The sequence below is a fragment of the Mastomys coucha genome, unplaced genomic scaffold (assembly GCF_008632895.1).
Source record: "Mastomys coucha isolate ucsf_1 unplaced genomic scaffold, UCSF_Mcou_1 pScaffold4, whole genome shotgun sequence".
Lineage (NCBI taxonomy): Eukaryota > Metazoa > Chordata > Mammalia > Rodentia > Muridae > Mastomys > Mastomys coucha.
The window spans coordinates 35,491,290-35,517,271 of NW_022196910.1; the positions used below are offsets into that span (position 1 = coordinate 35,491,290).

General features: G+C 42.1%; 1 protein-coding gene and 1 non-coding gene across 2 annotated transcripts in view; both read left to right on the forward strand.

The window, feature by feature from the left end:
• Pawr (pro-apoptotic WT1 regulator) overlaps positions 1 to 25,982 on the forward strand; it is an 81,672-nt gene that overhangs the window by 20,202 nt on the left and 35,488 nt on the right. The gene's annotated exons all lie outside the window — the stretch shown is intronic.
• LOC116076602 lies at positions 13,341 to 13,473 on the forward strand. The gene has a single exon (XR_004113009.1). It is a non-coding gene; the product is annotated as a small nucleolar RNA SNORA38 (small nucleolar RNA).

A 25,982-nucleotide genomic window follows, 5' to 3' on the forward strand; every position in this document is an offset into this window, starting at 1 on the left:
ATTTTCTTTCCTTTTCATTTCTTCTTTTTTTTCTTGTACACCAGTGATCTCCTCTGACTAGCCATTTGGTTATGGAGATGCAGTTTGCAAAGTTAAGGTCCTTTCTAAGGGAGCTAGAACCAAGAGATTTGTTTGACCACATGAGAGAAGACTGGGGATTAAACTCTGTTGAAACATAGACTTCAGCAAGCTCTTCGGTGGAGGAAGGCTCCGGATCTGTTTGCTTTGCTCTCTTGAATTATTAAGATGGAGTTGCGTCTCGTAGACTGTGTGTTTTAGTACTATATCAAGTAACATTACAATCTAAGAAACTTGCTTGAGGTCTCTGAAAAGGACAGGATCTTCGAAGTTAGATGCTGTCAGCCCTCAGCTTCCTTCTAGAAAGGTGGTAAAGTTCAACGAGATAACATATGCACATAGTTAAAGAGCTTGTTTATTATAGGACAGATTACTGTTAGCGCCATATGAGGCAAAGAAAAAAAAAATACAGACTCTGTTACAGGATGTAGAGTTTTGCTCCAGTTTGGTCTTAAAAAATCTGAGCTGTTTAATCTGCTTCCAGAATTACTTCCCAGATGTGAGTACTCCTGAGTAAAGACAGGAAGTTGTAAGAAGGCATGCACGATAAAACTCAGACACTAAAACTTGGAACAGAATAAAGTGGAGAGAGGGAAGTGCGAGTCAGAACAGTGTAAGCAGTAGATATTTAATTAATTAAGCATAGTAAAAATTCAATTCTTGTTGTTAGCCACGAATGGAAAGGGGTCATCTTAATTGCTTACTTGTATATACTTGAGAGGAAATGTGAAATCAGTTTTCCTGTACTTAAAAATTCGGTACTTTAATTGACTTATGGAATTTTTATGATACAATAGACGAGACAAGTTTATTGAGCTCACTATATATAGATCTTAAGCTATTTGGCAGTTGAAATAGCTATTTAGTGTGGGTTACCAGTGGGAAGTGTGTGAGCTGGAGGATGGAAGGAAAGCTAGACCCAAGTATAATAATCTGTCAGCAAAATAAATCTTTTCCAGTTAGACTTGCTTTCTGTTGTTTTTGGACCTGGTGAAAAATTGTTTGAGAGATAAGAAGTTAATAGCATGGTTATGGCCTGAAGAATGTTCCGAGTTAGATATTTGTAGACTGTGAGCGAATAAAAAAAATTGAAATAGATTTTGTATTTATAAAATTTCCTTGAAAAAAAATGAATGGAGTTTGGGGTGGTTTATGTCTGTGATCTCAGCACTCAGAAGCTGAGGCAGGAGGATGGCCTCATGTCTACACTGCGAGACCTTGTTTCAAAAAAATAGAGTTTTTTGAGAAGCCTATAGTGTAATCACTCCATGGAAACACATCTTAAGTTGGAGAAGAAATGAATTCCTTTCTTTTATTGTTTTTAGTCTGTCTCATATTTGCTGAGGTATAGAGCAAATGTTACAGTTCAAGCCCCAAAGTATACATTTTTTTGATTTTTGGGAAAAAAAAGGGTTACCATCCGGAGTAAGCGAGAGAGGCAATGGCCCAGGTTAGACAGTTCCAGGAAGGTGACTGGCACGTGTTACTGTGAGTACCAACCAATCGCTAGGTCCCCTTTCTTCTTTCCTTTCTTTCTTTTTTTCCCCTTCATATGCTCTAGAGCTTAAAGAAGGGCACACTGGAACCAGAGATAGTATAATTGGTAGAATATTTGGTCTAACAACATGCAAGAAGCACTCACTGCTGCACAAGCCAGGTTTGCTGGAGTATGCCCATCCTCAGGAGGGTTAGAAGTTTATGTTCATCCTCACCCGTAATTAGTCTTAGGCCAGCCTGCTCCAAAAAAGATACTCTGACCTTGAATCACATTTATGATTTTATTTGTAATATTACATTAAAAATGTTGATGACTTAAATCATTTCCCCAAAATAATCTGTCATCTCAAACATATCTATACAAACACTTATTTCCTTACCATTTTAAATATCTTTCAGAGCCATTTTATACTTTATATTATCTGTGTTTTTATAATGAATTTGAAATCTCTTGGGTTGGAGAGATGGCTCAACAGTTAAGGGCACTTACACTCGCACAAAGAACCTGAATTGGTTTTCCAGCACCACATGACCATCCTTAACTCGACATTTTTATACCTGTTAGTAAACGTCAGAATTTTTATTTTATTTTTTTTAGTGGCTAAATGGTACTTTGTTGTGTATATGTACTGTGTTTCTTTGGTCATTATCAGTGCGAGAGCACATGCCTAGCATGCACAAGGGCTTGTGGCGGGGGTGGGGAGTTAGTGGGAGAAAGGTGACAACAGAAGGGAGAGAGGGAACAGTGGTCCTACCATTTGGAAGTCTGTCGTGAGCCTGTAACTCTAAATAAATCAATGGGCTACACTGATGGTGATTTTTTTACTAAATGACATCGTTTACCTTTTTTTATGTTTTGTTTTTATTAAGTAACACATTGTATTGCCTGTACCTGTTCAGTCTGAACCCTCCTTAGTGTGGGGCCTGAATGGTCATGTAGACCATGGTCCATGTAGATGACACACAAGTTTTTCAGTGATGCCTTTTGAAAAGTCATAGGGGTGAGAGGAGCAGAGAGGAGGGAGGGAAGGGCTTTGCTCCTGTGTGTGTAGAATGATGCAGTGTAGTGTTTACAAACTTGGCAGTTAGCAGGCTTTTCTAGTTTTAAGAGAGCTTTCTGTATGTGCATGTTTGGGGTGGGGGGTGGGGGAGGAATGGCTGTGCGTGTGTCTGTGGAGGCCAAAAGAGTTCGTCAGGTCTCCTGGAGATGGAGTTGTAAGTGGTTGCGTGTTTTGGGAATTAAAGAAAATGAATCTAACCTGAAAACTCACTTTCTCGCTGGGCCACGTTCTTGTGCTGATACCGTTCAGCCTCACTACTAAGTTCCAGCGGGTTTTAGTTTTTTTTTTTGTTTTGTTTTGTTTTTTGGTTTTTCAAGACAGGGTTTCTCTATGTAGCTCTGGCTGTCCTGGAACTCACTCTGTAGACCAGGCTGGCCTTGAACTCAGAAATCCGCCTGCCTCGCCTCCCAAGTGCTGGGATTAAAGGCATGCGCCACCACTTCCCGGCTGGGTTTTTGTTATTTTCTCCCAGCATTTACATCTCACTCGCATGCAACTCTTTACACACTCCCACAATCATTCATCTAAATAGCATCTAAGACCCAGTAGGTAAAGCATGACTCTTCAGGCCTTAATATCCAATCAGATTTACATAATAATAAAATCACAACTTACAAGATGCCAATACAGTAATTTCAGAACCAAATAATAAGGACAATATTCTAACCCAATGAATCTATTTTGTAAAAACCTTTGTTTGGTTGTATAACCTCGTGGGGTCTGGCTCGTCCTCATCGCCTGCCTCCATGATCTGACCACCCTCCTCCTGCTCCTCTGGCCTTTCTCCTCCTCCAACTCTAGCTCCACCTCTCTATTCCTGTCCAATCACAGGCCTGCCACTGCCTTAATGTGATTGGACAGAGAAAATGCTGTAGCAGTTGTGCGCTCCCTGGCGTGAGTGCAGGGAACCATACCCTGGTTGTCTGTAAGAACAGCAAGTCTTCTAAACTCCTGAACAAAGGTTTCTCCAGCCCTTGATGGAGATTGTGATCATACAAGATAATGGATTTGAAATCTTCTGTAAGTTACAAGCCGTATATGTATTTAGGGGGTTGACAGGACAGCTCAGTGGTTAAGAGCACTTGGTGACCTTACAGAGGACATGAATTTGTTTCCCAGCACCTCTGTCTGTAACTACCTTTAATTATGGCTCCAGAGGTTCCACACCTTCTTCTGGCTTCTGAGAGACCCTGCACTCAGGTACACAGACCTATACACAGGCATACAATACATGCACATACTGAATTTATTTTTTAAAAAAAAAATCTTAAAATTATACTTAAGAATAGAAATACAGGATATTACAAGCAGACTAATTTTTGCCTGTATTTTTATTCTTCATGTTAATTGTGTCATCTGTATATTCACATCCTTTTAAAAAAATACAAGCAAATGTTTTTGGCCATCCTACTAGATATGTCTGGCTGAGAGGAGAGAAGTCTAACGTGGAGATAGCGTTTCAAGTTCATCGGCTGGTGGCCGTGGGTCTCATGAAGCACACACATCAGATTCACTTGGGGCTGTTGGTACATCTCAAACAGTTCCCCATTCAGTAAGCACTGATTGATGTGCATTGAGAATTTGCATATCTGACTTGTTCCCTAGTAATAGTGTTGTTACTCTGGAGATGTCTTTGGAGAACTAATCACATTATTTAAACCACCCGAGACTAGAGAGATCCCTAGGGAGGGAGCCTAGATACAAAAACTGAGGGCAGAGTAAAGTCCTGATCTGGACGAGCAGAGTTTACTCAAGTATACAGAAGAGAACTCAATGAAGGAAATGCAAAGCGTTAAAGTAAACTTATGCTGTAGCTGCCTGGAAAGAAAGAAAAGTTTGTAGCCAGCACACTGTTCCCCTCTGAGGATGGCTTGGAGCGGTGAGGATGGCAGGTGGTAGTGGCCTAAGGAGTATCATCTGGATATACGACCAAAGGAACTTGTTAGCAACGAAAAGCTTCTAGTGGTTTCCCAGGTTAGAAGCTAGTTTCCTCATGTTTGAATTTGAGTCTTCAGGAGTTGCTGCCTGAAAGAGGCTGTAAGCGCCTTTTATGAATGAATGTTAGACACAGTAGGTGCTCCATTAATACATTTTTACTTTTACAGATAACTTTAAGTGGTAAACCTTAATTCCTTTCATGATACATTTTGATTTTGCTAATACAGTCAGTGTCAGAGTTTTGCTCTGTGATACGACCAAAGAGGAGGTGAATAAAGGCCTTCTGTCTGTCCTAATTGCCTAGCAGATTAGCTAGGCGCGAATGCCAGGAATTTGGAGCCCACAGTTCACTGAGACCTTTGTTCTTCTCATTTGCCATCTGATTCCTGAGCCACTTGTAGCCTTTGAGCACCTGAAACAGAGAGAGGCTGGAGTAGAGCCATGCTGTAACTGTAAAATAAGCACCAGTTTTCTATGAAACAGTGGTAATAATGAATTGATATTAAAGTTTTAAAATCCTATTAGCATTTTACAAATTATATTTTTAAATTATTTAAAATATATAAAGTATATAAAATGAAATATTTTATGTATTAAGTAAAAATATGTTGCTAAAAGTAATTTCACTTTTTCTTTCACTTTGTTTGTTTGTTTTGTTGTTTGTTGGTTTTTGAAAGTCTTGCTATGTAGCTCACTTGCCTGGCTTGGATGTTGTTGTGTAGACCAGGCTGAACTTTAGCTCATAGAGATTTGCTCACTTCTGCCTCCTGAGTGCAGGGACTAAAGGCACTATACTTTGCTGCTGCTGCTGCTGCTCCTCCTCCTCCTCTTCCTCCTCCTCCTCCTCCTCCTCTTCCTCCTCCTCCTCTTCCTCTTTCTCCTCCTCTTCCTCCTCCTCCTCCTCTTCCTCCTCCTCCCTCTTCATCTCCTCCTCCTCTTCTTCTACTATAAATTTGGCTACTAAAACATTTAAAATTATGTGTATGATGCTCCCGCCTACCCCCGCATCCCCCATGGTGTACTGCTGAGCTACATGGCCATTGCCTTAGTTATTTGCTTCTATTAGACCCCAATGATTTAGAGATATGAAAGCCATAGTAGACATATATAGAGTTTGATACTTTGACAGTAGATAAAAAGTGTTAGGTGGAAGGCAAAAGGCAGTCTGGATAGTGAAATGTACCGTGTCATAAAACAGTTAACAAAAATCAGTCATCTTGTCAGAAGTAACTGGCATATATCTTGTTTAATTTAATTTTTTGCTTATTTATTTATTTATTTATTTATTTATTTATTTATTTTTGGAGACGGGGCTTCTCTGTGTAGTCCTGGCTGTCCTGGAAGTTGCTTTGTATACCAGGCTGTCCTCGAACTAAAAGATCCTCCTGCCTGTGTCCCTGGGTGCTGGGATTAAAGGCATGAACTACCACCTCTCGGCAGCACATGTATTTTAAAGATAGAGTGGTAGGGAATCTTCTATAAGCGTCAGCTATAAAAGTAACTTTTCTGGGCAGGGCAGGCAGGAGGAAGCCACCTAGAGGCCCACCAGCAGTGTGGCCCACACCCAGGGGACTGCCAGCATATGGACTGCCAGCCAGGTGGCCCACGGGCAACAGGAGCCATTGGATGTGCAAGTGTGTGGTGGAGAGATAGAGAGAAAGAGAAGAGGAAAAGTCTGAGCGTTATGAAGAGAGGTGGAACTAGAGACTTGAGGATAGAGAGGAACAGGTAGTTGTGAGTAGCCTGCCCTACACCTGAGGCCATGGGGAATACCCAGTCAATGTCCCTGGCTCATGTTACCACCAAAGGCCATCCAGATGTCTCTGGTCTGGGATGCCACCGGGGACCATGTTTATGTCCTAGGGCTATGCAGAGCCAGCTCTGCCCTGTGCACTTGTACCTTGCATCTGGGTAGCACAGTAGAGCTGGCCCTGGTGGCATGGGTGTGGGCAAGCTGGCCTCAAGGGTGTAAGAGCAGGAGAGCTGGCCCTGCCACTCATCTGCTGTGCAGTGGCATGGCAAGGGAGAGGACACACCCCCACCCAAGCCCCACCCCATGCCCTGCCCCCACCACTCACCACTTGTGGCAGGTGGGAGAGCTGCCCTCAAGGCGTGAGCTCCGGAGAGTTGGTTCTGCCAGTTGATTCTGCCAGAGAGTTGGTTCTGCCTCTCACTGGCTGAAACACTCAGGAGAGGGTGCCCTGCACCTTGCCTGGGTAGCACAGTAGGGCTGACTCTGGTGGCAGAGTGAGCTGGCAAGGGTGTGATCGTGGCAAAGCTGGCTCTGCCCCTTGCCAGTTGAAGCACTGAGTGAGCTAGCAGCAAGTGGTGCAGGCCGAGGAGAGCTGGCCCGCTAAGCAACTCAGCTACTATTCAGGCTCAAATCCAGGGCTCTGAGTTGTTCCACCCCCAAATCTACTCCATCTGTGAACTGCTGGAGCATGTGAAGAGGCTGGTCTTACAGATCCAAGGCTGCAGGATCTCCTTGACACAGGGCAACAACAGGACATCTGAGAGGAGTCCCAGTGAGGATCCAGTATTGCTAGTTACTGTAGCAGAAGCCGGAGGTCTCACACCAAACCAATGACTCATTGCAATGAACATTTACAAGTAAAAGACTTGTGGACAAAAGGGTATACTGTGGGACACACTGTGACACACTATAGCTCCCACAGGAAGACGGCTGTTGTTTTATTTGTTTTTGTTTTTATTTTTTATTTTATTTTGGGGGTAGGTAGCAAGGGCAAAGGGCAGAAGAGACTGGGAGATGAGTGGGATTGGGGTGCATGATGTGAAATTCACAAAGAATCAATAAACAGTTAAAATAACACAACAAAAATGTGACTTTTCTTAGCCTGGGTGGGATAGCATATACCTTTAATCCTACCATCCAGGAGGCAGAGGCAGGCAGATTTCTGTGAGGTGGAGGCCACCTTCCACTACATATGAATTCCAGGCCAGCCAGACCTACACGTGTGATACTGTTTCAAAAAACAAACAAACACCAAAATCTTTCCTCTCTCTCTCTCTCTCTCTCTCTCTCTCTCTCTCTCTCTCTCTCTCTCTCTCTCTCTGTGAGAGAAAACCAATAGTTCGTTACACAACTTAAACATATGGTATAAATATGATCATATGGACCTCATTTTTGCTAACTGTAGAAAGAGATTAAATAGTCCGTCATAGTACAAATCGGTGCTTCTCAAACTATGGAATTACGTCTAGCTAGGAACAGGTACACTTTCCTAAGGCACTCAAGTTGTGGTGCCGCGGCCTAGGTCTTAGTTTCCTAGCCTGTTTACTTTCTGAATACCTCAGTGCTGTGGGATTCTGTCAGTAACGTGCTTTTGCACACCAGGGTGCCGAGTTGTATTCTTAGGTATACAAATGTTCCCTAAAATCAGAAGCATGGCTTCGGAGCCAGGGGAGCTGGGTTAGATCAAGTCTGTTCTGAGGGTCTCCCCAGTTTCTCTCTTATATTCCTCAGCTACTGTGGAGAATTGATTTGAATTGACAGGATTTGGGGTATAGATTTAAAAAAAACAAAACAAAACAAAACCTAAGCTCACTAAATAACATAAAATCTGACTTTTACATCTCAGGTCCTAAAGGCACCGAATTTTGATTTCCTCACTTGTAAAATGGGGCTAAGCTCTCTCTGTGTCTCGATGCATGATTAGTATTGGCGCTGACAGTGTTGTCAGACGCCAGTATTGTTGCTGAGTATGGTTGCCACCATGCAGGATTCCTGTTTTGTGAATGAGAAAACTGCATCTGGAATTCAGACCTGTGAACTGCCGTGCTCATGGGGTTTGCCCTCTACAACTTGGACTGCTGTTTAGTCCATGAGGCTCTTCCTTCAACATCACTAAATAATAGATTAAGACTAAATGCAAACGAAACCATTACAACACAATACGATTTACTAGAAAAGATAGCAAAGGAGAAGTGAAAAAAGTAACATTTAGAGAAAGAGAGAAAAATTTGCCCAAGGTCATTCTACTGGGGTGAGGTAGAAAAGAAAAGTAAATTACACTTTTTTGGTTCAGAGCATAGATAGCCACTAAGGCCTGAGCCATCTCTGCCTCCCCAGATTAGAGTTTTTGGTCATACGGTCAAGGACATGATTTGACCACCTATAGCTGAGATGGCTCAGGTAGAGAATAGCTTTCATGGAGAAAGCAGTTAATGTTGTGTCCACTCAACCTATAGACACTTAATAGCAGTAGTGATGATAGTTAAGGTACAAGATACCTAAGGACAGCACATCCATCAAGTGTATCCACATACTTTAAAAATTAATGGAACTTTGCACTGTGAAAATCTTTTGAGTGTGTGTGTATGCCTGTGTGTGTGTATACATGCTTACTTATATTTGTGTGGGTACATGTGCGCACACACACACACACACACATATGGGGGTGGGGGGCAGGGTCAGAGGATAACCTTTTGAGTCATTCCTCAGGCACCTATTTTTCCCCCTAATTTAAACAGAGGGTTTTATCCTGGCCTGGAAATCACAAACTACAATAGGCTGGCCAGCTATTGAACTCAGGAACCCAGCATCGTTGCCCTGGCCTGGCTTTGCCTTCTCAGCTCTGGGATTACAAATACTCACTACCATATTTCTAGCTATTTTTTTTTAAATTTTAATCTTTGTAAATGAGTGCTCTGGAGATCAAATTTTACAAAAATTACACTTTTTGTAAATGAGTGTTCAGGACCCTCTTCTGCAGCCATCTTTTCCTGGAAGTGTCTTTTTAATGATAGAACATTCTTCTCACTTTTGCTTCCTGCTTCGTGTCACCTAGGATCTCCAGTTAGTGCTATGCTGCTTCAGACTTAAAGGGCATGGGGGAGGGGAGGGGGAAGGGGGTGCAGAGAGATGGCTCAGTTGGTTAAGAGCATTTCCAAAGGATTCCAGTTCGATTCCTAGCACCTACATGGCAGCTCACACCTATGTCTAACTCCAGTTCCAGGAGATTCATCACCCTCACACAGACATAGGTACAGGAAACCCGCCAATGTAAATACGATAAAAACAAATAACTCAGTTTTAAAAAGGCTTGAATGGTTCCTGGCATAAACATACATTTTGCATCACCTCTTCTTTGGCATCCTTGCATTTTCCTCCATCTTTCTTCCACTCACCTTCCATGTGTTTCGCCATGGTCTTTATTCAGTACACTTTTGGATACATGTGCTTCAGTCCGTACAATGTTGTGTGTAGTAGAGCCCCTCCGCTCTGAGAAGACAGACATTAGTCAGTGGTCACGAGCTGGATGCAGGTTAAGGAAAGGTAAGTGTAGAGCTGAACCTCTCAGCGTGCTGCTCCTGACGTTACCATCAGCTAAGAACTCAGTAGACGTGCAGATTCTCTGGTCTCACCTCCAAACTACTTCTTTTAGCAAACTTTCCAGGCGCGGCCGTTGCTTGTTGTAGTTAAGCACCGGGGCAGGCTTTTCCGCAAGTCTGTAACAGTGGTAGGGATTCTGACCTTGTGAGTGAGAGGTTCTGTCGGTGGTGATGGTTGCGTGCATGACGTCACGGTTGTTACGTTCTGCCTCCATATAATTTCTTTCAGCCTTGTGTAATAAAATGATGACAGCTAGTAAAGCTTCCGACCACAGCTTATTTCCTACTCTCCTGCCTTTCATCTCCTTTTGAACAATTTGTAAAACTGCTTTAGGGGAGTATGTGGTCTTTTAAACACAAATATTTTTCTTTTGTTAAGTAGCCAGGAGGAAGATGTGAACAGGATGAACCACAGACAACATCTTTTCTGAATACAACAAAATAGTTTTTCAAAAGTTAACTGCACATTTTATCACAGATAGACTTTTTTTATTAATGTGGTCTCTCAGCAATGGAGTTCTCTCTTTAGTTACATAAGAATGCAATAAATATTCTGAGGAATCGCTGATAAAAATGTGCACAGTTGTGAAACAGCCTGCTGTGAATATTTGTTGTTAATGTTGAAATCTATTCAGGGATTATTGGCTATTTGGGACACTGTGTGGGCTGGTAGCTTTTGTGTCACATCTGTACAATTGGAGGTTTAGCTACTGACGGGGACAGTCATGAGGAGATGACAAAGGCAGTGTTTTTAAGGAGATGAGCAAAAACAACCAGTTGTGACTATATAGAGTCATTTTTTTTTGCCTTTCACATTTGCTTATTTTAATCAGTCTAAAATATCCCCCCATAATATAAGACATTTTTTTTTAACGCTTCATGATATATGACTTCTTTTTTTAAAGTTTAAGTTTAAATTTTTTTTAAGTGATGGCACAGAGTCAGGAGACCAGGAGACTAGATAAGCTGTTTTATAAAACTATTCACTTTGAGATACTTAGTAAATTGAATGTGAAAAAAATTAGGTATTGAACATAGCCACCTTTCCACATCTCCTTTAAGGAATGACGGGCCTGGGCTCGTAACGTTTGTATTTTCTACAGCAGGAATCTGCATGTGTTTTGAAGACTGCTCACCTCATTTAGTCTGTGGAGATAGAATAGCAGGTACAGGTAGGTGACGGGCGCCTGCATGTAAACAGGCTTTTACTATAGCAGACGAAGTTTTTTTTTTTTTTTTTTTTAAAGCGTTTCTGTCTTTGGTTGTCTGCTAGGAAAATAAATAGCCCTGTTACTCATTAAAAAAAGAAATACTGGATGGATTTCAAGTATTTAGTTTCCTATTACATTTAGATGAAAAGATAGCTCTCCAGATTGAACTTTTCCTCATGCTTAATGAGGGTATGCATTAATAACTCTACTTAATTCTGATTTAATTTCTTTTAAAGACTCAATTAAGGACAATTAATTCTTGTTTATGTTGAATATATTGTGAAGGTTAGAAGGCCAATGCAGACATCTTTTGGTATGTATCTGAGAGTTCTAGGTTTTCTTCACTGTCGACTGAAAATACCTCCATGGGACTGGAGATGTGGCTTGGCAGGAACAAGACACCGGGGCTGCATTCCCCAACCCCCAATCCTGATGGCTTCTTATGTATTTAGGAAAAGTGCCAAATAATTAGATCAAGGGTGAGAATTGTTTGTCGGGTGCCCATTTTCCTGCCTCCTTTTCTCTCCTTTCTATACTTTGAACTTGGGCCTCACGTCATATTTGACTCAGGATAGCTCTTTCATTTTTCCTCGCCACCCCCCACATGTCCCCAAACCACCTTGTCTTTCATTTCGAACATACCAGGTTCTCCGAGGGTCAGTTCTAGCTCTGAGGTTCCTGCCCGATCTCTTTGCTACTTTCTTAAATGGTGGTGCTGGTTTGTATCTGTTTCTCTTTTAAACCATCCTGTTCTGGTCCCTCTGATTCAAGCTGCATAGTACTTCTCAGGATTTTAGGCACCTCCATAACTGCAGTTACCTATGTGAATGATGATAAGTGTCTTCAAGTTTTCATTGAGGTACAGTTAGCACCCAGCAACCTGCACTCACTTAAAGAGCACTTTGACTAGTTTTAGCACATAAAGAAAACCATAAAGCTATCAGTACAAGTGAGATATTTAAGAGACAGCCCCCCTAAGGTTTTTCTGCCTTCTTTGCAGCATCTCTTTACCCTGCCCCCAACCTTCTGATTGGCTACAATAGCTTACTTCGTAGCTTACTTACTTACAATAGTTTCCAAGCTATTACATGAATGCAATCATGCATATTCACATTATGTTTACAGCCTCCATTCCCAAGCTTGGTTTTCCTTAACACACTGGAGATTAATCCATGTTGCCTATATGAAAGATGTAGCTAGCCCTGGTCTGTGGGTGTTGTGGGAAATATTAAAAAGGTGATCCTTCCCTAGTGCCATCAATCAGCAACCCACAGTGCTCCCACTGGGTGCTCTCAACTCGGCAGTCTCTCGGCCTGCCAACTCTCCGATGGTGGTGGTGGTGGGGGGTGAGTTCCTCTCACTACCACTCAATGACCCACACACCCCACGGTCAGCCATCACAACACCCAGTTACCTGGTAGAATTAAAACTCTTAAAGCTTATAGTTAACCAATCAGATTTATATATCAATAAAATCACGATTTACAAGGTGCCAATACAATAATTTCAGAGCCAATTGATAATGATAAAAGCTTTATCCCAATTATTCTAACCTTATAATATCATAACTGTGGCTGGTTCAAGCCATAGTGGTTCACGTCCTCCTCCATTCTCCTTCCCCTCTACCTTCTACGCTCTCCATCTTTCTGCAACTCTTTGCTCTGCCTCCCTTTTCCCTGACCAATCATAGGCCTCCTCTGTACTAATGTAATTGGACAGAGAACATCCTGCAACATGTGTGGGTTCTAGGATAATTATAAATGTTAACTACACAAAACTTGTAACCTGACATGAAATTGAAACAGTATGAGGGTGTGTCGGGGGGGGGGGGGGGGGGGGGGGGAGGGATTGCAACTTGATCGCACACTTTAGAAAACAGACTTTGCTTACAGGTGGTTTTCCTCTCGGCTTTGGAGTGTGTCCTCATGTTATATGTGCTGGTGAGTATCATAGACTCTGGGGAGACTCTGGCCTGGCCCACAAACTCCGCTGACTGCTTGGGCCTTCCTGGACTCTCTCCTTCATAACTCAGATTCTGAGCTGTTTTCTCCTGCCCATTAGTGGTCAGAGGTAAGAGTAGGTTGTTGGATGGTATTGAGCGTTGCCAGGTAGAACTACTGTAGTTCAGGGTTTACTTAAAAATGCGGATTTTTAATGGCACTTTTTACTAAACTGGAGATGGTTTAAAGATCTGATTCATATATCCTCCTACAAAGGCATGTTTTTGGTTCCCTGTCCTTGGACATGTAAGAATCAGAGGCAAAGAAATATAGTGGATTTGGAAAGGTCTGGGACCAGCTTGCCATGTAAGTGTAATCATATGTAATCAGACATTTGTGTTAAGCACATGGAAGCCAGCCAGCATTGCTGGTTGATGGCCACCTATTGGGATACTATGTCTCTTAGTTAAAGAACTGGAGGATTTGTAAGTTCCAGCCCAGCCCAGCCTATATTCTGTCTCAAAACAACAAACAAAAATCCTCAAATGAAAAAAATTTTCAAAAAACCAAAAAGAAAAAGAAAAAAAGAAAAACATTTAAGGAGTTTGAAATTGTAGCAATTAAAAAAAAAAAAAAGGCAGGGGTGGAGAGATGGCTCAGCGGTTAAGAGCACTGACTGCTCTTCCAGAGGTCCTGAGTTCAAATCCCAGCAACCTCATGGTGGCTCACAACCTTCTGTAATGAGATATGATGCCCTCTTCTGGTGTGTCTGAAGACAGCTACAGCATACTTACATATAATAAGTAAATAAATTTTTAAAAAACAAAACAGAAAGCCCAGACCTATCTTGTTTTCTAGTAGAGAACTGGCTCTCAAGAGCAGAGTAGTTAGGTTTCTTAGTGCATTGCACGGCTAGATACGTGATCTAGACCCTCCCCGCTTCTCCCCACCCCACCTTCTTTGTATCTTTTGGCAGAAGGTAGAAAAGTGACTTAAAGTACTATGTCTTGGGAGACAGATAAGGCCAGCACAAAAAATGCATAGCCAACCATCAGTACATGTTCTTAGTTCAAATTTTGTATGATTCGTTGCTTTACTGGTGTGTGGAAAAACCTAAGTGTGAAAACTCATGATAGAGTAGTGTGTGTTGTTTGGAAGGAACCTCTTTGTCAAGTCCTAGATCCAAACCCTGTGTTTGTAAGCCAGGTTTCCATCCCTCACAAACTAATTGAAATCCTCCCAGGAATGCATAGTGTCCCTGCCAAAGGTCTTCAGATGGTGATTGATAGAAAGATCTGTGGCCAAACATGCATTCTTTTCAAATACATTTCAGGCATAGGTTAATACAGAGGTTGGAAAATTAAGTAACTTCCTGATCCACTGTGTGTTTTTATCCGTTGGATGACTGAACTCTTTCCAAGGATCTTTTGAAAAGACATGTACCCTCAGAGGCTGCGATCTGAAACCTTTTCATATAAAAGCCTCACTGATCGCTATTGGAAGCTTTTCGTTTAATGAGCTCAAGTTCTCACACTCACTTTGTAGTCTGCAGTGCAAAGTACATTTAGCCAATGAGACTCTTTGAACTGGTAAATTAAATATTTAAATATTCTAATATACTATGGAAAGACTGGGTCTTTACAGAGATAACTGCTTTCATGCTTTCTTTCATTTTGTTGATGCAAAGTATACATAATGTAGAATTTGCCATTCGGACTCTACCATTCAGGGGCATTAAGTATGCATGCATATTGCGCAGCTACCACACTGTCTCTCTGTAGAACCTTTTCACCTTTTCAAACAGAAACTGGGGATCCATGAACTCAAGAACTTGGTGTTTTTCCAAGGCTCGCAGCCCCGCCCTCTGGAAGTCACCATTCCACTTTGTGTTTCTGCCCATGTGACTTCGCAGGGCACTTCACACAAGTGGGACTGTCCACTGTCTGTCCCTCTATGACTGGCTTGATTCATTTAGCACAGTGTCTTCTACAGTTGTTCATATGGTGACATGCCAGAATTTCCTTCTTCATTAATGCTTTTTGTCTTTGATGTTTCGTGTGCTACGGTTCACCCACATCATCATGGGTTGATGAACACAGGGTTGCTTCCATTTCTCTCTTTTTATAGCACACATGTTAAATACTGATCATGTTGTATCTTCCGTGATCCTATAGGGAGGTGCCAAGGAATTGAATGGTAGGAACGGTACCATTCTTTGTTGATGTCTTCAGCATCACTGTTTTGATGCCTGGCCTATATATGGGAATAGTTTAATCTTCTGGCCTGATAAGATAGCTCATTACAGGGTCTGGACTAAAACATGAATACTGTGGCACCAGATCCAGGCTTACAAGGTAAAACTTTGAATCCAAGTTTTGTACCATTATTCCTTTAGCAAGTTTTCTCTCTTTGATGACAGTTTGCTTTTTCTTTTGGACTGTGGATAGTATTTGTATGATGGCATTAATACTTTGTATTGAGGCTCACAAATGGTTTTTCTTCCTTAAAACACACGCATTGTAAACTGGATGTTTGCATAATCAGAATGAATGCATGTAGTGTATTAGTGGCCTTTGGAGTGCCTCATTGGAAGGGCTCACACTTTCTGAACATTTTGACTACTAGTTGAGTTCAACATGGCCTCTTGGTCTGAGGTGAAAATACAATAGACAAGAGTAGATATTGATCATTCTTAACATAATGGTTTAACCCATCAGTGTTAACCAGAGAAATAGTTGAAGCGGTAAAGCTTCCCATTGCTTTGTGGAACAAGGACATTTTTAAAGTTTAATTGATTGGCTTCCAGTTGAGAAAGAAGGTTCAGCTCGAGCCAGTATTTACCAGCTGTGCCTGTGAAAACACCCCTTTCTTCCCCCAGATGCTCACTGAGCCTCCTGTTTCCCAAGTGACATTATTAGAGCCCTTGGTCATAGGGAAATTAAAAAGGACACTGAAAACCTGAGTAGCTGGGTCTCTTTCAGTTTTACCAAATTCCTTCTTGTTATGTTAATGTAAATGTGGAGGGATTTTTGGAATTGTAGAGAACTGGTCTTACTGCTGTGAACAGACACCATGACCAAGGCAATTCTTATAAGGATAACATTTAATTGGGGTTGGCTTACAGGTTCAGAGGTTCAGTCCAGGATCATCAAGGCAGGAACATGGCAGTGTTCAGGCAGACACAGTGTGGGAGGAGCTAAAAGTTCTAGATCTTCATCTGAAGGCTACTAGAAGAATACTGGCTTCCAGGCAGCTATGACTAGGATCTTAAAGCCCACACCCACAGTGACACACCTACTCCCAACAAGGACACACCTCCTAACAGTGCCACTCCCTGGGCCAAGCATATACAAACCATCACAAGAATTTTAAGTTTGAAGTTGTCAAGCATCCTTTGGTTTATAAGAACACAAACCATAGAAGTATAAAGCATATAACCAAGAAGAGGGTATGCATGTACACATGCATGGAAATGTGTATGAATTTGTAGTGTAAGGCATATAACCAAGAGATGGGTATGTATGTGTGTATGCATGTCAAATGAAAGCTCTGAGATGTACAAACAGCAACCTAATGGATTGGCCATTTGCTTGCCTATGGATCTAAAGTCATTTTATATACCTTACAGATTGTATAAGGAGTCATAAGGTTAGAAATATTAGAGAGATATATGGGTAGTTGACTAGAGTTTTTCACTCTTTTTCCACTTTGAACTATCTTCCCTTTGAACAAGTGAGGTACCTTAAGTTAGCATAGCTCAAAGACCTCATTCCCCTAAGTGTTTACTCCTATTAGGAAAGTGTTTGTGGCCAGCCTATATTGTCAGTAAAAGTCCAAAGGGATCTACATCCTTACGTCCTTTTAAAGGTTTCTAGAACTAGGGCTGGAGAGATAGCTCAGCAGTTCAGAACATTGTCTCCTCTTCCAGAGGACCTGGTATTTGGTTTTCTTTTTTTTTTTTTTTTTTGGGTTTTTTCGAGACAGGGTTTCTCTGTATAGCCCTGGCTGTCCTGGAACTCACTCTGGAGACCAGGCTGGCCTCGAACTCAGAAATCCGCCTGCCTCTGCCTCCCAAGTGCTGGGATTAAAGGCGTGCGCCACCACCGCCCGGCTGGTATTTGGTTTTCAACACCCACATCATGGCTCACAGCCATCAGTTCTTCCAGCCCCAGGGAGTCCAGTGCCCTTTTATGCACTAAGTGCACATTTGGTGGACTGACATATACACAGGCAAAACATTTGTAGATATAAAATCAAATAATAAAATTTAAGTCTCATAAAAAGTTTCTAGAATGGCATGAGAATGGAATGGGTCATCCACTTTGGTAGGACTTTGGGTCTCTGTCTGGCTTTAACTTGACCACCCAGCCAAGTTAAAGTCAACTCCCTCTGTAGGAGTATCGTCCTGGCCATACATGTACAGCTGCTGTTTGCAGAGCACCCAGGTTGATGTTCACTTACCATTTTCTAAATGTAGTCCTGACTAAGCAACGTTTCCTGACACCATAGGCTCAGGAGACCTTCTTTCTAAATACATATTGAAATAACAATTTTGTTTGACTGTTACCTAAAGCTGTGTTGAATCATCTCCATGTTCATTAGTGTAGTTCAGGTGGGCCATCTAATCTCTAAGCATAGGCCCTTTCCCTCTCTTCCCTGATGATGCAATATGGCTTTGTAGTGGACAAGAACCATTATAGACACCTACTGAATACGCTGTGGTGGATGCGTCAGAAAGTGAGTCCTGACTGCTTAAACTCTCTTTATCAAGTGGTTGCAATCCATGCAGGGAAGGGGCTGGAAGAGCCGCTGCATTGTGTGTGGACTTTAACAGAACTCCCTTCTTTTCCCTATTCCAGACAGGAGCAGGTGGCTCAGTCCAGCAACCCTTTGGCTTGATACTTGGGAAGAACACACTGTTCCTACAAGGAGGGTAGAGTTGGCTGGAGTGAGAAGGGATGGGGTGGGGTCCTCACTGTCTCTCCAGCTGCTGACTGTTCTTCCCCTGTGCTGTGGGGACTTGAGATGTTTTGGCTCCTCCTTCTTTTCTCTAGGTCATGGACACATAGTGTCCTCTGTTGGTAGTCAGTACATACATTCAGTTTGCTTTCCCTGCTCTGGTAAGTTAGCTCTTCATCTGCTCCTTACATTACAATGTGCTTTTACATTAAGCTGCCGTCTCATTCTGCCTATGGTTTATGTCATGATGTCATATCTTCTAAGATGTCTTCACTCTGGTTATATTATTATTACACCCGCTGATTTTCTGCATGGAACTTGAGGTTCCATTCAGAGAGCTCCTTTGCTCTTTTGTCTCCGTTGGCTAACAGTGCCTCTTGGACAGTGACTGGTGAGGAGAATGTGGACTTCAGGCTGTGACATTTTACAAGTGGCTTTCATAATGACAACTCCATTTGACTGTCATCAAACCTGTAGTTATGTAAAATGATTCTTCTGATGCTGAAGAGCCAGGCTTAGGGGGCTGAAGGAGCTCCATAAGGTTTATGGGGGACAGAATGTGGATTCAGCTCAACCTGGATGTGTGTGTGTGTGTCTGTGTGTGTGTGTGTAATGTTGTTGCTAAGATCTGTGTTAACTTGCTGAAGAGTCTTGAGCTGGAAGCTCCCTTTTTGGTTTTTCCTAACAACCAAAAAAGTAAGATGACTGTGCAGGACAAGGGAGCGTTTTCTGTCATAGATGACTACAGAAGAGTGAGGCTGTTAAAGCCACAGAGAGACTTGAGTGGAGCCAAGAGGGAATGAGATGGAAACTGTTTTTGAAAAGTGTGAGACTTCAGGGGCATTCATATACATTATTTTAGCCTTTGAACAGCTCTAGCAGCATTCATGGTGTGTGTGTGTGTGTGTGTGTGTGTGTGTATGTGTGCCCTTATGGTGTATGTGGGGGATGGGGAGGCATTTATATATGTTATAGTAGCCTTCCCAGCTCTAGCAGCATTTATGTGCTGTGTGTGTGTGTGTGTGTGTGTGTGTGTGTGTGCTTGCGTGCATGTATGCTCTGGATATGCACATGTGGGTGGAGGCCAGAGAAGAACTTCAACTGTCCTTGGTTCTCAGGCACAGTCCAGCTTGTCTCTAGAGGCAAGGTCCCAGGACCTGGAGCTTGCTAACTAGGCTAGGCTGGCCAGCCACCTCCAGGAAACCTTTCTCCACCATTTCAGTCTTGGGGTTACAAGTGAGTCCTGTCACACTCGACTTTTCCACGTGGCTTCTGGGGAAACCCCCTCATCTTTGCATGCAAGCACTTTACAGACTGACTTACCCCCTCCCCTATGCACCCTCTGACAGACTTTTGATCCTAAGACACACTAGTTAATGTTTCATTGAGTTTGCTCTATTACCAGTGTCATTTCAGTGAGTACCATATCTGCATGGCCCCAGTTTACCATCACCTGTGGCCCAGACATCTTTCCACAGTCTCCCTGGGTGCACTGCTTACTGATAGTGATGTGTTCTTAGTAATATATCTCTAGGAAAATTGTAAATCATTTTATCCCAGTACTGTAAAATATATTCACACAAACCTGGCAGTACCCAACATGACTGTAAACTGGATGAGGCTCGTGCTGACATAACAGGACATACTATTTATTTACAGTGAACTCATAAACTCACAGTTGTTTATTATTAGTGTCTGGTTTATCTCTTTTTGCTTTGTTTTTATTTTAAATGTATGTGGTTTTTGTCTGCATTTATATCTCTGCACCACATGCAGGGCCTGCAGAGACCAGAAGATGGTACTGGGTCTCCTGGAACTGGTTGTTACAGACATTTACCATATGGATCCTGGGAACCAAACCCAGGTCCTCTGGAAGAACAGCAGTGCTTAATCATGGGACCATCTTCAGCCCCATCTGCTGTGTACACATTCTGTATGTTTGTGAGTCTGGGCTATAACAAGTGAGGCATGTGCTACAGCGTCTCCGAGATTGCTGTCCCACCACTGTGGGAACCATAGCATCATCACCAGGAGACCACACCCTTTGCCTCTACTAAAACACATTTTTTAAAAATGTCCTGTATGAAAAGGCGAAAATTAAATTAATGAAAATTTACAAACTCCATTTTTTTTTTTTTTAATTTTGAGGCAAGGTTTCTAAGTTGCTTAGGTTGATGTGGAGTAAACTGAAGTCCTTGACCTTGGGGTCCTCCTGCCTCAGCCTCTCAGATACTTAGAACTATAAGCGTGAGCCACCAGACCCAGCCAAAGGTCATTTGCCATGTGATAGTGTTGTTCCATTTACTGCTTTGATTCGAAGAGCCCAAGTTTGTCAGTCAACCGGAAAATTCTTTGTCGCTGGATATGTACTGCATAACTTCTTAATCCTTGGAATCAGAGTGGGACCCCTATCTTCATATTCTATTTCATAGTGATTTGAGAGAGGGGTCTTTTTTTTCTCTCTCTTTTTTTTTTAATTCATAAAGAAATTTGTTTTTAAAAACTTGGTGCTTAGAGTAAATATCTGATTTTTTAAAAAGAATTATTTATTTTATGCATATGAATACACATTGTAGTCTGGCTTCAGACACACCAGAAGAGGGCATCAGATCTCATTACAGATGGTTGTGAGCCACCAGGTGGTTACTGGGAATCCAGCTCTGGACCTGTGGAAGAGCAGCCAGTGCTCTTACCCGCTGAGCCATCTCCAGCCCAAGTATCTGATTTAAAAACAGAACTGCCATGAATTAGTGAGTCCGTATCTGAATTTGTTTCCCACAAAAAAAATTGAGAAGCCTGTGCATTAGTGCAGCTTTGTGCCCAGGTTGAGAACTTCCATCTTGTCTTTCAGAGCTGGTAGCCCTGGCACAAGTAGACATGTCTGTTTATAATCTTAGGGAACTTCAAGTTTCATTTTGAGACCACATACCATTTTCTTTCATTTTTAAAATTTTTATATACATACACACAAACATACACACATATATACATATATATACATATAAATTTTAAAGCAAAAATGTTTAAAGTGAAAATGAAAACACCAGTAAACTTATCTTTGTTTATAACTTTCTGCCCTCCTTCTCTCTCTCCCTTCATCTGCCCTTCCCTTCCCACCCTCCTCTGCTGTCTTTTAACTTTAAGTAATAGGATTTTTTTTTTTTTAAGTTTCTGAAGAAAGGAATTACTTAACTACTGGTTATTTGATAAAGGCAACAGGAAAGCAATCAAGGGATGAAGACATGCAGTGTGTTACCCAGTGTCCCATCTAAGTCTCGCATTGAGGGAACCTTAAATGGCAGGGAACACTTCTGAACACTGAGGGAAGGTATGTAAATGAATACTTCATGGTTGTAATTGTTAGGCATATAATTTGTAATGCAAAAGGCATATTATTATCATTCTTTTAAAAGGCTTTGCAAAGAATGCTATGCAAGAGTATTTCCCAAGAAATGTTAAAATTAAGACAGAATTAACTTTCTGAAGATATTCTGTTATTCTCTCTCTCTTATTGTAAAAGTCTTATTTTGTTCTTCTGACATGACATCAGGAACTCTGGGTCCTTTGATGACAAACTAAAACCCAACGATAATGGGAATCTGGCAATTTAGACAACTCTTAAATTTCAGTTACAAAAAGGAGAATCCACATAATGAGCATGTTTGCGTCAAAGGAATGTTTCCCTTCTAAATGACTGTTGTTCTAGTGTCTCACTTGACAAGTGTGAGTTGGTGAACAGGGCTGTTGCCTCCTGTTTGCTTCAGACTGGATTGAGTGTGAGAGAAGGAAGGACCGACTGATCTGCTCAGCCTGGGGCCACTAAACTGTTTTTGAAGGTTGGGTACCTGCTGTGTAGGCCCTGTTTTCCTTTTACTATGACAAATGATGGTTTCCCCTGAGTGTGACAGGACCACAGGAAAGCACCTATCCCTGTCTCTTACTTCCTCTGCCTCTGTCCTTTCCTGTCTTTTGCCTTTATAGATTTGACGCACAAATGTAGATGAACCTCACTCTGAGCATCCGCAGGATGGTTCCTGGATATCTAGGGTTTAGAAATAGATATGATACGTAAAACTGGGGTTTTGGAGAGCCTCTTGTGGGGCATATTTACATAATTGGCTTGCTCAAACAGTGGAATTAGCTGCTTTCAAACCATGTTCAAGGGGTGGGTGTGTGGCTCATCCGCCTAGGTTCCATCCCTAGTGTCAAAACTCTACCAAAAAAAATTCTAGTGGACTCCTGGTAATTATAGGTTCTGTGAACAGTGAAAAGGGTTTTAAATGGTTCTCCTCTTGAATGGCATTCATTGATGGATTATTTGGCCAGGGTGTGTATGTGTGTGAATATTTGATTGATCAGAAGATTTTCTTGCTCTCTAATGAGCTGTGGCATGGAGCCAAGAAACAATCAAGGCTTATGTTACACCTTACATTTCTGGGTATTTTCATACCTTTTTTGAATATTGTTTTGTGTCAATCTGTAGAGTGCCAAGCCAACATGTCTAAGGATAAAGTATTATAGTGTAAAAGGATGAATATCTCCCCACCTCTACTCCCTCTTGCTTGCCTTTGTCTTTCTCTTCCTCAGGTTTTCTTGAGCAAGTGCTGTATGCAGATCCATTACCAAGGCGTTAGTGGGCCAGACATAAACAATGATCTTGTTCTTAATTATAGTAGAGAAGACCACTTCATAATGCAGATTGTGGATTGATTCTGGTGTAATTTCTTTAGCAAGAACTAACATTAAGGACATTTTCTTGGGCCCTACATTAATATTAAGCACCCCATGTAGTTACTAACATTAGTCTCAAATGAAGAACTACTCTTTTCTTCTTTCCTTTTCCTTTTCTTTTTCTTTTTTCCACCTAGTGTGGAAATATCTTTACATCACTGTCAGCCCTGCAGTGGCTTATGAGAGATGAAATATTCAATGAGTTCTAGGGCACGGCTCCAGTAACAGGCCTGTTACTAAGTCCTTATAAACTCATTATAGACTGACTCAGTTGTGTGACCCCAGATTTGTATGCCTTAAGTACAGATAGGGGGCAGAGGGTGGAAAGAAAGAGATTATGAATCCCAAAGAAATACATACTTAGTGGCAAGACCCTGCCAGCTGCAGAGAGGCCTCCACACGCCAAGGAGAAGGCCCCGGGAGAAGTCACACCTAGCACTTTCATGTTGGACTTGTAGCCTCCAGAGCTGCAAGAAAATAAATTTCTGTGGTTTACTTCATACCTGTGGTATTTTGTTTTGGCGGTACTGGCAAACAATTGCGTATGTCCTGTTAATGCTCGTGGTTGGTAAAGCAGCGTCTCATGTTAAAATTTTCTACAACCACAAAACCTCAGTTTTAAGTTGTTCGTGAGGGGTCTCACTGTATCCTAAGTTGCCGTCTAACCTGCTGCTTGGTAGCCCACACTGGCCTTGAACTCATGTACCTCCTGCCTTTTCTTCTGCAGTGTTCTGGTTACACGTGTAGGACCCCATGCCTTGCTTAGTAGGCTGTTTTAGCTCTTGGTTTTTTTTTTTTTCCATATTGTATATAGGTTTGGAGAATGACAGCAGATTTCAAAGTCATGCGTTTTCTTTCTTTTTTTGCTTTCCTATGCAGCTGTGTATTGAAGGTTTAAGTGCCGGCTATCTTCCGCCCTAGTTACTGTGCTTTTCTTCACATTTTATATAATGGCATATTATATAAAACACCTGCCGGGCTTGGGACTCTGCTGAGCTTGGGAAGAAGCCTGGGTCTCCTAAAGCAGTAAATATAGTCTAGAAGTTAAGTACTGGTTCCAGCAAGGTGACTCTGCATTTAAATCCCTGTCCTATTGCTTATTAGTGATGTGACTTGGCCTGTTGTGTAGCTCCTTCCAAGATTACAGAAGGGTAATCAGTGACTCCACACGGGGCGGCTGTGATGGAGAGTTATGCCCGGAACGCCCTCTCAAACAGTGTGCTGCATGCAGGTGACAGAACAGACTCTTCATTGTTACTGCTTTTCCTCTATTGGAGCTAATTTGAATAGCATGTCTCTAAAAATCCTTTTCTTTTAATATTAGTTAACGCTTCCATATCCTTATCTGTGTGCTCACCAATTGCATAGTTCTCAACCCTCATCAAATGGCTGCTGAGACAGAGACTCAGAGAAGAAGAGAAGGTGGATCATTCAGCTCTAAATGGAACACACAAGGTTTAGGGTCATGGAGATTATGAACCGGACAGCAGAGGGCATCTGCAAATCAGCCTTGCAGATATGACAAGGGACAGGACAGTTGCACGCATGACCTGACAGTGGCTCCAGCTGCAGGCTCAAGGCCAACCCAATTCAAGTCAGTCATGATTTTAATGTAGATAGATGGGGGCGGGACTCACAAAGTCTCTCAAGGTATTGACACTTGATGGCTGCTGAGGGAAGGAGAGCCCATTTTCTTCAGACATGGGCCCTGAGAGACTTCCCTGTTCCCACATATGGCCCCACATCCATGTGCATATTGACAGCACTAAGAATACATGCCATTAGACCGGAAAAGTCTTGGTGGGAATTTAGGAGGAGTTGAAAGAGGAGGGATTCAAGGTGGGTTTGATCAAAACCCATTATATTTCTGGATGAAATTCTCAAACAATAAAAAGCTTTGCTTTGCTTAAGAATGAAGGCAGCAGAGAAAGTTTAATGTTACATGGTGAGGGTAAACTGAAGGCTCTGCATTAAATAGTGGGCGTGCTGTATCGTACTTAGATGACAATGGACTGAAAATTTCAGTTCCCTTTTCACTTCCTTTAGGCTCTGGTTCCTGACAGCGTAATAGGACACACAGTTTAGTTCTTCCTGACCTCAGACTCTCAGATGGCCTTGCAGACATAGCACTCAAATGTGGGTTTGCATTCTAAGCCAGTTGTGGGTTGTTTTAAATTAAGTAGGAGCACGTATTAGGATGAGTAATTGCTTTAATGGGGTCCCACTTATTTTCAGATGAATGTGTCGGGGGACAGTGAGAAGAGAATTTAAACAAGAGTAAAAACTTTTCCAGAGTAAAAGGAGAAAGGCTGAGGAGAGACAGCATAAACACCAAAGGGCTGACACTGTGCTTGCCCACAGAGTCCCTTTCCTGTAATGATTTCCTGCATAATACTTACCAAATGATGGTGTTCTCTCAAAAATTCTGCCCAAAGGAGTCAGAAGCTGTTTGGATTGGTTTCCAGAAGCCTGTGTGTGATTGCAGGGCGATTGCTAAGCTCCCTCGGATTCTGAGCTGTCATTCCTTCTGCCCAAGTATGTATACAAATCGTCCTGCCAGTGGGTTTTCAAATGTTTTTGAGTCCTCAGCAAAACACACAGGCTTGGAGAAATCTCAGCATGCGGTCCTCAGGCTGAAGTGTAACTTCTGTCTCCACCACATGGGCAATTCTTAGCTCATTCCCAAAGCATGCTCACAGTCCCTGTGATAGTTTCAAACTGTAAATGACTCCATACAATCTAGAATCAAGGAGTTGGAGATGAGGTTGGACTGAGTTGCATCCATGGGGAGTTATTTTCATCAGTGGGAAGACCTGCACACTGTGGGTGGCACCATTCCCTATGCTGGAAATCCAGGACTGTTTCAGAGTGGGGAAAGCCAAGCTGAGCACCAGTATGCATGCAGTTAATTCACTGTTCTCTGCTCTTGACTGCAGATGTAATATGACCAGATATTCCCCCCCCCCAAAAATTCCCACCCAAAATGGCAAGACTAGACTTACTTAAAGTTTCTGGGTTTCCAAAGCCAATTTTAAGCTACAGCTTGACTTAGCTCTTCTGAGGCAACCAGTGTATTCAAACAGTGTGATGGAGTATGGTACTGCAGTGACCACACTAACCACTTCCAGAAGTGGTTATAAGAAGTATGACCACAAGGAGTGCCCTTTCTGTGTGCCTGTGCTGTGTGTGAGAGGCTGCAGGTCTGTTTGCCCAGA